Source organism: Salvelinus fontinalis, chromosome 17 (assembly GCF_029448725.1).
Source record: "Salvelinus fontinalis isolate EN_2023a chromosome 17, ASM2944872v1, whole genome shotgun sequence".
In the NCBI taxonomy this organism is placed as follows: domain Eukaryota; kingdom Metazoa; phylum Chordata; class Actinopteri; order Salmoniformes; family Salmonidae; genus Salvelinus; species Salvelinus fontinalis.
Window position 1 is genome coordinate 39,490,984 of NC_074681.1, and position 12,959 is coordinate 39,503,942.

The following is a 12,959-nucleotide window of genomic DNA, read 5'->3' on the forward strand; positions in this document are numbered from 1 at the left end:
GGGTAGATTCAACATTTTGCCCGTGGTCGCTATGGATATGAGTCCTCTGGGGGCTGGACCCTGTAACTTGTATGCAGCGCACACAGCCCTTACACCACTGCTTTATGGCTCTCTGCCAGCCTGGCCAATAAAATCTTCCTCTGATTTTACTGGTGAGTTTTTCAACTCCTAAAGGGCCTCCTGTTCTGTCATTGTGGATAAAGGTAAGTATCTCATGTTTGAGCTCATCTGATACAACCCCTCTTCAGATGGTGTCATCTGTCTCATAGTTTTGACTCTCAAGACATAACACCCCATTCTTCACACTTGTTTGAAAGGCCTAAACTTTGGCTTCGATTGCAACGCCACAGGGAGCTCTGCTCTACCCTCTTTTTTCCATTTATTTAACTGGGAGACTACCTTGTCTCTATCCTGTGCTTCCAAAAGGAAAGCTGCATTTTTGGGTACTGCCTGGCTTGTTTGAGCTCTAACTTCAGGCTCAGTAGTGACATCCTGAGGCTTGTTTACGATGGCTCTCAGATTGAGTGTGAGATGGCTGTGTCTACACTCTCTGTCTGTGTGTGTCGACGTGACACACCATCTGCATTACTGTGCAGTCTCCCTGGCCTGTGGACATTATCATAGTCAAACTGATCCAGTTTCTCTGACCATCTAGCCAACTGTCCCTCAGGTTGTTTGAAGTTACTCAGCCACCTCAGTGAGCTGTGATCAGTTCTCAGTAGAAATGTCCTCCCCAGAATAAAGTGTCTTGGTAGTTGTAAACTTCCTCTCCTTTTTTCCCAGTGCCCGACTGGCATATGCTATTACTCTCTCTCTACCCTCGTGTTTCTGGGAGAGGACTGCCCCTATACCTGTGTCACATGCGTCAGTATCCATTATGAAATCTAGATTTGGGTCTGGGAAAGCAAGTATGGGGGATGTGGTAAGCTTGGAATTGAATTCATGAAAGGCCACTTCACACGTTGCGTCCCACTCAAACATTTTCCCATTATCTGTCAATCTGCACAAAGGCTCCGCCGTAGCTGCAAAAATCTGGTCTGAACCTCCTGTAGTATGATGCCAGGCCTAAAAAGCTTCCTGCCTCTGTCAGTGACTAGGGGCTAGGCCATGACCTGACTGTCTCTGTTTCCATGAGGTCAGTGGACACTCCCGCAGCCGAGATGATGTGTCCCAGGTAGCTCACCTGCGACCTGAACAAATGGCACTTAGATGGCCTCCTCCAATCTGCTGAAAAGCTTGTCTAAACACTTCACATGCTCTTGGAATGTAAGACCAAACACTATGATGTCGTCTAAGTACACCAAACATGTTGTCCACTGTAAATCAGCCAAAACCAGGTCCATGTGATGCTGGAAGCTGCTTTTGTCAACCCAAACCCCATGACCTGGAATTCGAAAAGCTCCCTCTTTGTCACAAAAGCAGTTTTGCAACGATCCTCGGTGTGCATCTCGACTTGCCAGTACCCGCTGGCTAAGTCTAAAGTGGGAAACCACTGAGCACAAGCAAGCGACTCCAAGGTCTCGTCGATCCTAGGTAGTGGATAAGCATATTGAACAGTGTTCTCATTTAACCTCCTGTAATCCGCACAGAACCTGATTGAGCCGTCCTTCTTTCTTACTAACACCACTGGCGCTGCGCATGGACTGCTAACTATTCCCCTTTCTAACATGTCCTGCAAATGCTTGTCAAACTCTGCTTGCAGATGAACAGGCAACCGCCTCAACGCTTGTTTGATAGGCCTGTGTCCCCTATGTCAATCATATGCTTGACTAGTTTTGTGCAGCCCAAGTCAAAATCACCAGTGCTAAACACTCCCACATACCTTCCCACCATTTCCTTTACAGTTCTCAGCTGCACCTCAGTGAGCTGGCTGCAATCTATGGCCAGCTCTTGCATTAACTGTTCTACGTCCCACTTGCTGTGGTGGGAGAGTATGGCGGATGGTTAGAATCCTGTAGGCTAGCAACGTATCAGGTTTCAGGTATGACGCAGATGTAGACAGTGTCGAAGTAACAAAAGTTTATTTCTAGTACAGGGGCAGGCAAACGACAGGTCAAGGGCAGGCAGAGGTCAGTAATCCAGAAAGGGTGCAAAAGGTCTAGAACGGCAGGCAGGCAGGGGTCAATAATCAGTTTTGTTATTGTTTACTACACCCTCAATTTTACCAGTTATAAACATTTCACCTCTCCCCTGAAAATCAATTAAATCTGCTTCACCAAAACACAACATGTTTTCTTTCTCAAATCAAGTACAGACCGGTATTTTACCAGGAAGTCTGCACACTGGTGCACACAGCCAGCAACTACAATATCGCAAGTCAGATTCAAACCGTCAATGTTCATGGCTGTGGATCAGCTCCCCAGGACTGAGAGAAACTGTACGTTTGCTACTTTAATTGTGCTGTGGTATGGTTGCAGTGTACCACTCTTACCTCCAGTAGCATTTTTCCATACCTGTCCGTGTACCATGGAAACCTGGGCCCCTGAGTCCACCATGACCTCACACTCGAAGTTGTTAGGCGTGTATATGGTAGGCGATGTCAAGTGCAGAAGAGCCGAGTATATTAAAAAGGAGCACTTTAATACCGGTCAACAACGACAGCACATAATACATACTTGTGCCACAAACACGGTCTATAACAAAAGTGCAGCGCCTGACAAAATAATCACGTAACAATAAACAATTACACACAGAGACATGATGGGGAACAGAGGACTAAATACATGTAGATTGATTGGGGAATGAAAACCAGGTGTGTATGGAACAAGACAAAACAAATGGATATATGAGAAATGGAGCAGCGATGGCTAGAAAGCCGGTGACGCCGAATGCCGCCCGAACAAGGAGAGGAGCCGACTTCGGCGGAAGTCGTGACAAAAGTCAGCAATTTTGCACTCCATGTAAACCCCATTCCCCACAACACCTGAAGTAATCCTTGCTGTGGACTGGTCAGCTGTGCATGTAGTTGAAGTCCATGCTGCGCTGTCCTTTTGCATGTAAGGACAGTTTCTTTTCATGTGCAATGTGCAACCACAGTGCCAGCAGGCCCTGCTATTGGTCGACGTAGGTCGTCCTCTGTCGCTCCGGGGGAACCTAGATCTCCTTCTCCCCTGGTCCGGTCTGTATCCTTCCGTGGTGTCCGTCATTGACACTGTAAAAGACCCTGGAAATGCTCTGCTGCTTTGGTATGTCTTCCTCTGATGTGGCTACCTTGCTGCCAGATACTGCACCTCGGTCCGTAACTGTGCAACGCTCTCACACAATGACTCGAACATCTCTTTTGGTAATCCGACATTGTCTCCAACTGGAGGCAGAGTAACCTCGTCTGTCCCACACGTTCACTTTGTATTGTGCAGTGTCTTTGCTTTCCAGCAAATCTAGCCAATCAAGCTCTGTAGCAATGCTAATTGCCTCTTCCAACGTTCTTGGTACTACCTTGCGCCGGTGCATACGAAGTTCACTGCACCCAAAGTGTGTATTAAAATGGTCTCGTGCCAGCAAATCGCGTGTGCTCGCACTATAATCTGGATAACCCCTGGAAGCTAGCCTGCTTAAATCATGCCCAAAGTCACGAATGCATTCACCCACTTCACGTTTTCTTTCCTGAAAAGATGCACAATTCCACTGGCTCAAAATGCCTCTGCAAAACAACTATCACACTGTTGTTATCGCTCTTGGTATCCTGAGGTAAAGTACTCCAAAATCTCAGCGCATTTCCACTCAGCAACAGCATGAGAAAGTTCAAACGATCTGCTGCGTGCCATCCATTCACTTGCGCTGCTAACTAAAATTGTTCAATCCAAACAGTCCATTCGCCTTCTTTCCCTTCGAAAGATTCTTGCATGAACACCGGCCAGTCAATCCGCCTGTCCACGGCACCCGGCTGATCCACCACTGGCTGGCTGTCGGTCGGTGGTTTTTGATTGCTGTTCCCGGGTTGTTCAACTTCTCTCTCCATTTTCCCCACACAGCTAACCAGCTAAAGTTAGCCAAGCTCGTGAGTTGCTGTTAGCTAGTTGACGTGCTGATCCCACAGCTGTCACCAATTTGCAACTCGCACGTTGTTTGTTGACTAGTGTAAACAGTCTAGGACACTGATTTCCCATGAAACAATCAAGTTGTATTTTATTTGGATGAACAGACAGTGCACCCCAGCACTGACCCGCTGCACAAAACGCCTTCCCAAAAACTCTCTCTCAGCATGCCTCCCGTATCCTCACATACAGCAACTAATTTGCATAACATTGTGTGATAGGCTGAGAGACTTTTGAATTAGTAAACATTACAATATATACTGAATGATTCATTCCCTAGTATTTTTCTCACTTCCCCTATGTCTGATTATTACTACTGCTGCTCTACATACTGTATGGTTTGAAACTTAATGTAATATTTACAACTTATAATATAGTTATTGTACTGTAATAATAATCACCAACATACACAGTTAAAAATTGTTTAAGGTAGCTATGCTGAACGATTGTTATCCACAGTTATCCACATGTCTCTTAGATATAAAAAAAATATTTAAAAAATAATCAGATCTTTAAGATGTCAATGAAATGTTTTTGGCCAAACTGAAATCAATCAATCTCCACTCTACAAAATTATGAAAAATATATATCATCATGGCTGCCTCTCTCCTGCATGAAGTTTTTTATTTAATTTTTTATAATCTAACGTTTTTCAAATATTTTTCAGTCTTCTGTAATGTATATAAAGTGTTATTTAATACATTTTAACATTTCATCTGACATGGTACAGGTGTCTTGTTTTTTTTAAAGCCCATTACTACGTGTGTGAGGTCAATACTTTTGTTTCAAAGTAGATTTGTTTAGTACTACCAAGATTCACTCTGTGTGACCCTGATTTGGCCAACTGCAGTAATTATGCTTCAAAACGAACTTTATACAGGGTTCTAAAAAATAGGTTCTATTTGATTCAAAATTCCATGACTTAGAGTAAGGCATTGTTGGCAGAATAGATGGATATGCAGTTTAATACAATTCACCAATACATTTCTTAGTTGTCTAACAACTATTGCTATAAGGTTGTAAAGCACAGCTGATCTGGTACGTTGCTGCCTCCAGCCATTCAGGATGCCGTTTCAGTTTCAATGAATCAATAAAAACTGACAAATGTTACCGAAGGCTGGGAATATCAATACAATCAAACTAGCAAGGGCAATGATCGTAAGTCAGTCAAAATGGAGCTAATAGGCTAGCTTATCTATTTATGTAGTCATTTATTTAGCAAGCTAAACACGGCACCTAATGTTAGCTAGCTGCTGGGAGGATGTCCAGTCATTGTACAAGTGGGTGAGAGGACGACTTTTTCCCTTCATATCTTTTTTCGGTTCTACTGCTGGAGATGCAGGTGTCATTTGGTTACCTAACAAGAATCACTTTGCTAGGTAGCTATGCTGAACTTGAATGACTGCTATCCACAGTTAGCATATCTCTTAGTTGTCAATCAAATGTATTTTGCATCAATCAAATTGGCGGGCAGGCAGGCAAGTTCCTATTGAGTTGTCAAAACACGGGTTGCAACAAGCATGTATTGGCAGGCAACCTGCAGAAGGGTGAGCAGTCTGCTATTCCCCATCGTTTATCAGTGCAATATTGACGGCCAACTACAAGCTGAGAGGCTCTGATTGGCTATAGCGTGTAGAATTGGGTCCTGGAAAAGACATGTTTTTATTAGGTTTTATTTACTGCAGTGTCTATTAATCCAAATGCACGGCCACACTCTATATTTATATTTCCCACTCTATATTTCAATAGAATTTTCACAAATGCCTTACTCTACGTCGTTCCCAAACAGTCTATGAAAGTACAGTATGAAAACAAGAAAATTTCCATATCTAAAGTGCTTGCTTGTCAGAAGAAAAAAAAGAAGAAAAAAAAGACATCATATTATTCCTGGGTGTGTATATTCTACACATTTTTCCAGGGGGTGTAGAGAACATGTTGCTTGATTTAAATCAAGTTTGTTGCAATTCTATATATTTTGCCATGGGGGCGGTGAAAGATTGAGCAATTTTATAACTCATATCATGCAATTCTACTCATTTTACAATGGGGCGGAGAGAAAAGTGAGCAGTTTTACAGCATATTTCCAGCAATTCTACACATTTTGCCATAGGGTGAAGAGAAATGTTTGCAGTTTTTAATATGATATCTGAGAGTGACTAACATAATAAATGGGGGCCCCCGGTCGGTAATTCGACCATGAATACAATACGTTTAGATAGCTGGCTAGACTAACTTACCAATCTAAAAAATGTTAGCTGACATGGCTAATTGAGTGAGTGACTGTCAGTGACTGACATAACAAGAGAAAAACTGCTGATGCACAACCGCCCGGCTACTACGCCCCTGGGTAAGACGTGACAAATGCTTTGTCATTACATTCATTACAAATAGGCTACCTGCTATTATACATTAATTGTATATAGGTTAAAAAACAAACACAAAAATGTGTTTGCCTGCAGTATACCCACACCCTGGAATGCAGAAGTTTGAATGAAGGCACAAAACCACCGGGCATTCGTCAGGCAGAGATGTGCCACTTTTTATTACAGTTGTTTTATAGACTTCTGAACTGCGCTCCTTAAAGATGCTTCCATCCTCCTGGTCCTAACCCTTCCTTCCCTCCCTTCTTAAAAAAGTGACTGGTGGAGGAAAAAGAATAACAAACACATTTAGAGAAGGGAGAGAAAGAGGATACGTTTTCTGCCATGCCAAATAGGTTGTCAAAACCCATTACCTAAGTGTTCTTTCTCTTCCCCATATGCTTTTGTTGCCTAATCAGCTTTGTATCTCTCCAAATCCCGGATTGAGATAACAAACAAATGGATCAACTCGTCTTTCATGCAGCATTGCTGGCCTCTAAGTACCTCAACACCGCACTGCTGCAGCACTACCAGCTAGCCAGGGGAGGAAGTGCAGGCTGAAATTAATTTTGAAAACAACGGACGATTGGAGTTTATTGCAGCAATCCACACCGGTCGGGAAATATACAACTCAGGACTCAGGAAAATGTGGGATCATGGATGGACTTCCGAGGGGAAAATCGCCTCACAATAGCGCCGGGACTCTCAGCAGATTTAAGTCACAGATTTGGGGATTACAGCCCAAGCCTGAGCTCTCTCAGTGGTAAACTTTGAGACAGTGGGGGAATTCAGTGATTATTGAAATGGGTTTTAGCCAGTTGCTAGGAGAGGCTGAGTAGGGCCTGTAATCAACTAGACAGGTCGAAAGAAGGATATTTCGTCACGTGGCTCGGAATGCCATTTATCAGAGGCAGCGGATAGATACATACATAGCTTTGCACTGAACATTATCCAGAGAAAGTTGGAGCGATGATACAGTAGATGGTTGGTGATGATTCTGGAATGTGTTTGAAAAAGAGAGACCACAGGTTCAAGGCATGTGGCATAAGGAAAGCGCTGTTTGTTTTCCATTCGGATCAATGCCAGACAAATGACCAGTGACACACACACACCCAAACACCCCCTTCACAAAAACACCTCCTGCCATGCTTCCCCCTTCATCCACTAATCTATACCAGCCAAATTAGGCAGGCAAACAGATTGGGGAGAGAAAAGATTGACTCTGGGCAGGCTAATTAGCTCAGACTCATTAGGAGTCTTTAAGAGGCTGTGATTAGAGATGTTTGTTCACACGCCGTGTTTTGCTTAATGACTGGCCTAGATCACCAGCCAGTCTGCCCTCAGGGGAGAGGAGAGAGGAGACATCAGCTTATTGACAGTCATCAATATTTAGAATAAGGGTCTATGGTGGTGGGGAGACGAGATGTAGATATGCTATGCACACTAATGGAGGGGCCACAACATGAAGAAGAGGAGTTGGTCTGTGTAAGTGGTGAAGAAAGGTAATGGTGGGTTCCAACCCCACATTTCGAGGTATATGAACAGAAACACAAACTGACTTGTGAAGTGCCCGCTGAACTTCTTCGACTAAAAAGTGTCAACTTCAGTACAAAATAAACGCTACCGTGTTCTCCACAAGCAGTGACACACTCATAGGAAACGACGTCGTACGACCACTCGCTAACTGCGCAGACAACCCCCCCCCCCCCCAAACACAGTATTACATGGGTGAGGACAGGGTTCCCTGACGGTGAATAGGACGGGTAACCAGACTATCTATAGGTGCATCTCCTTGTCTTCACTCCATGGCACCACATAGCTAGCTTTCCTCTGGGACTAACGGCCCCCATTGCCCCCCATACCTCTACCCCACAATGCCCCACTCCCCTCCTCGCCCCCCCCCCCCCCCCCCCCCCCCGGGGCGACACACGCTTCACAATGGAGAAGGGAGAGGTTGGGGAAATGGGGGCCATTTATAACTGCCTGACGCTTGCGTCCTGCACCCCCCCCCCCCCCCAGTTTGGCGCATTGGTGGCGGCGGCGAGACAAAGCGAGAGCGCCCCTCTCCTAATGTCATACAATTACCTCTTAACCGCTCAGACAGGTGCCGCACAAACGCGCCCAAGGAGTGACATCAAATCAAAACTGTCACAGGTGATCGAGGCGAGCCATCGAGTGAGCCCACCCGTGCCTGCTCGTCTGTCTGTCACACAGATGACTCTATGGGGTATATGTGTATGTGTGGAGGCTGAGGATGTGTGTGTGTGTATGTGTGTGTGTGTGTGTGTGTGTGTGTGTGTGTGTGTGTGTGTGTGTGTGTGTGTGTGTGTGTGTGTGTGTGTGTGTGTGTGTGTGTGTGTGTGTGTGTGTGTGTGTGTGTGTGTGTGTGTGTGTGTGGAATGAGGGGGTGATTTGAATTGATAAAAGAACACAAATATCATATCAACACAGCGATGTCATCACTCATGCTGCTCAGCCCTCAGTCAGAGAGATGGATTGCTTCCCCTCTTCTGAAGCCTCTCTGTCTCGCTCCCTCTCTCACTCACCTCTTTTCTCACCTTCCCTCTTTCTCTCTCTTACACACAAGGGATTTGGCATGCAAGCATGAAACATGTTGTGATTTTGACTAATGATATTCTAAAAACTTTTATCCTGCATTCTTGTACATATCTACCTCTCTGTTCAATTTGCCAGTGGTGGAAAAAGTACCCAATTGTCACACTTGAGTAAAAGTAAAGATACCTTAATTGAAAAGGACTCAAGTAAAAGTGAAATTCACCTAGTAAAATACAACTTAAGTAAAAGTCTAAAAGTATTTGGTTTTAAATATACTTAAGTTTCAAAAGTAAATGTATTTGCTAAAATACAACTTAAGTATCACAAGTAAAAGTATAAATCATTTTAATTTATTTTATTAAGCAAACCAGATGGCACAATCTTTTCTTGTTTGTTAAATTTACAGATGGCAGATAATTTACAAACAAAGCATTCATGTTTAGTGAGTCAGCCAGATCAGAGGCAGTGGGGATGACCAGTGATGTTCTCTTGATAAGTGCGTGAATTGGACAATTTTCTTGTCCTGCTAAGCATTCAAAATGTAACGAGTACTTTTGGGTGTCAGGGAGAATGTATGGAGTAAAGAGTAAATCATTTTCTTCAGGAATGTAGTGAAGTAAAAGTTGTCAAAAATATAAATAGCAAAGTAAAGTACAGATACTCCCAACAATGACTTAAGTAGTACTTTAAAGTATTTTCACTTAAGTACTTTACACCACTGCAATTTGCCATTGTATTACTCAAGCTAAGCATTAAATTATGCTTTTGAAATCTAATTTCAGAGCAAGGACACACACAGAAAAAGACAGGGAAAGTGAGAATGACGAAATGGGTGAAGAGAAAGAGAGATGCCGTATATTCCAGTTGTACTTGCATTAACCAGGCAGTTAGGTATCTCCCCCATGCTGTGCAGCCAGAGGTTGGCCACCCAGCCGATAGTATGACTGCTCCTCTCTCGCCTCCGAGGCCTAGCTGTCACTGTGCTGGATGGGCTGTCACTGTTCTAATTGCCTGGCCGTGACCCCGCCCCCTCCATTCACCTGGCTAATTAGTCTGTCTTTAGGGCTCGCAATTCACTTCCATTCAAATTCCAGGAGCTTTATTGGCATGAATAGTGAGTGGACAGACACTGACAAAAATAAAATGATGATTCTCTCTTTGTACAGGAGTTTTCCTTCAGTATTTTGAATTAGGGTAAAGGACTGGCAATCGGTTTGCTGTGATTTTAGTTGTCGAGGTCTAGAATCCTATAGATTAGATTACTGTACTTACTTTGCTCTTGTTTTTCCCCTGTTTTTTAGTGTCTGGACTATAACGAGGAGGAAATGACCACAGAAAAAATGGTGATACACATGTTACAAACACACACGCACATACAAACACACAAACACACACACACTCATATGCATATGGACTGTAGCACATCTTCCCTCCTTTCCTTCGAGTGCCAGGGCATAATTTAAGCAGACGAGGGAAGTTCTCCTCAGAAAAATAACAGAAAAGGATGTGAGAATCAGAGCAGAGATTGAAGGCATGCAAATTACATGCTAATAGAATGCTAATGAGCAGGGTGAGGGAGGGGGGCAGGCAGGGGGTAAAGTTTGGTTAGGGAGCGGGCTGGCGAGACAGCGGGCGAACGTGCGCTGCTTGGGTGAGCAGTGAGTACCCACGCGGCCATGCTGAGAGAAGGAACATTTAGCAACAGAGAGAAAGAAAGAGAAAGATGGAGAGAGAGAGAGAGAGAGAGAGAAAGAAACAGACGAGAGAAGGCCCCGCAGCCTAATGGATGCTGATTGATTCCCAAATTACATTTCACAACTTCGCTCCTGTTCTTTTCTCACCGTTCCACACCCGTTCTCTCGCTCTCTTTTCCATCCTTTGTTTTTGTTTTATTGTTTCTCGTTAACTTGCACTTTATTGTCTTTATGACTCCTGTAGACACAGGATTAATGAGCAGAGTAGAAATAAGAGGAACTAACTAACTAACTCTTACTTTGGCTCAGACTAGAAAACAAGTTTAAAGTAACTGTCCAGTGTTTTCAGGTTTCTATGAAATATGACCTATAATTAATTACAATGTGAGTGAAATAGTTTTCCTTCCAAAAAATTCGAATGAAGTATGTTCAAAAGCAGCTTTTATGTTTTGGAATGTTGTGGGCGTACCCCAACAACAGAATCGTGTGGGTGTATACCGGTCATTAAAAATATTAATATTAAGTTTGAGATTGGGGGTTTGAAGTGTTTTTCCCCCTCCAATGTATGCTAAGGCCACAAAATGATATGTTATGTTTGGTATGGCTGCATAAGATAAAAGGTTACTTAAGGCAAAAACGAAAGGAGGGTGTATTGGTGGGCGTATAACCCAAAGGTTGTGTGTTCAAATCTCATCATGGACAACTTCAGCATTTTAGCTAATTAGCAACAACTTACTACTTTTTAGCTAACACTAACATTAACCCTTTTAGCTAACCTTTCCCCTAGCCCTAACCTACGAAATATTAAATGCTTTGAGACCACGTTGGATTACCTGGCATCCCATCAGTGTTGGAAAAAGTATCCATTTGTCATACTTGAGTAAAAGTAAAGATACCTTAATAGAAAATTACTAATGTAAAAGTGATTCACCCAGTAAAATACTACTTGAGTCAAAGTCAAAGTATTTGGTTTTAAATATTAAAAACTCAAATAGTATTTTACTGGGTGACTCACTTTTACTTGAGTCATTATCTATTAAGTTATCTTTACTTTTACTCAAGTACGACAATTGCTGGCACTGATGGTATCAAAAGTAAATGGAATTGCTAAAATATACTTAAGTATCAATAGTGAAAGTCAAAGTATAAATGATTTCAAATTCCTTATATCAAGCAAACCATACGGCACAATTGTGTGGTTTAAAACAAAAAAAATGGTGATAGCCAGGGGCACACTCCAACACTCAGACATAATTTACAAACAAAGCATTCGTGTTTAGTGACTCCGCCAGATCAGAGGCAGTAGGGATGACCAGTGATGTTCTCTTGATAAGTGCCTGCATCAGACAATTTTCCTGTCCTGCTAAGTACTTTTGGGTGTCAGGGAAAATGTATGGAGTAAAAAGTACATTCTTTTCTTTAGGAATGTAGTGAAGTAAAAATAAAAGTTCTTAAAAATATAAGTAGTAAAGTATAGTATAGATACCCCCAAAAACTTAAGTATTACTATAAAGTATTTTTACACCACTGCATCCCATTATGGGAACTTATGGACAGTCTGCACACCTGACATCCTCACACATAATGAAATTGTGTATTTAATCCAATAAGGGCAAAGGCTCTCGTTTGATGATAAGGGGCTAGTAACAAAAAACAAGTCTTTGCTACGAAGTGTTGGAATCTCAGCCATTCTATCTACCTATCTGTGCCTATCTGTGGTCTTGGCCTACCTAAACCAGAGTAGAGTGTTTGCCATGAGAGACAGTGTCTATGGGAGTTGGGACTTACGATCTCTTGTTCAGTCAGACAGATTGAGCGAGACCCATTCAACCACTGTCTCCATTTCGACTTTAAAGACCTTTTAAAAGGACTGAACAGGGAGAGAGAGTTACCTGTTTGTATTACAATCTGGTTGTTTAGGGGGGTGCGGGCGGGGTGGCAGGTCTTGTCATTATTGAACAGGACTTCATATATGCGGCCGCCGCATGCCAAGAAGGTGTGATAGAACACTTCACCTCGCGACGAGCAAGGAAAGGAGAAAAAAACAATATTAAAAATCAGGAGATGCAATTCAATTTTTTTAAACAAAATATTAATGATATTTCATTTGGGTATCATCAGAAAGGCGGCCGGGGGAAATTGCATTCTATTTGGCGAAAGCCTTGGAAAGCGAGACTGGATAATGGGCAATAGGTGTGTAGCCTAGAAGAGAGGGAGTGAGAGAGAGATACAGAGAGAGGGAGAAATGACAAATTCCCTGATGGGGTAGGAGGAGAGAGCAGGGGAGAGTGGCTAAGGTTGGAGAGGGGGAGAGA